Here is a 501-nt window from a genome sequence, read left to right as displayed (position 1 = left end):
TTTAAGGGGGTCTGAATACTTTCCGTACCCACTGTATGTATACAGGCAAAGTCCTGAATAATTGTTTTAATTGTTGTCCTAAAAATTGTTTCCTAGATAAACATTACTTACACTACCAGAATACAACAACAGAAACAATTCTATTTTATATTTTTACATGAACAATGTAATCAATATTCTGTTTATTAAAGCCAAGTATGAATCTCATCAAGTTGTTTTTAAGCATTTTACATTTATTCCAAAATAATAACTCAAGGCAGTAACAATTTAAACAATATATTTTATTTGTAAACTTTCAGCTATTCTTTTTAATAGTTAAGTTTTAAGTATTTTTTTGAATTATTCGGTTCATCAGTCATCAAAGCTCAGTAAATACTGGTCACAGACACAGAGATTTACTTTAAAATTTTACCAAGCTGAGTACTCACTAAAAACTCACACAGATCATGTTTTCAGGCCATTTTAAGTCTTCTTTTGATGTAATAAAGTGATAATATCTAA

Source organism: Sinocyclocheilus grahami, unplaced genomic scaffold (genome assembly GCF_001515645.1).
Source record: "Sinocyclocheilus grahami isolate Dianchi unplaced genomic scaffold, SAMN03320097.WGS_v1.1 scaffold6744.1, whole genome shotgun sequence".
Taxonomy (NCBI): Eukaryota; Metazoa; Chordata; class Actinopteri; order Cypriniformes; family Cyprinidae; genus Sinocyclocheilus; species Sinocyclocheilus grahami.
Note: the sequence above shows the minus strand (reverse complement) of the source record.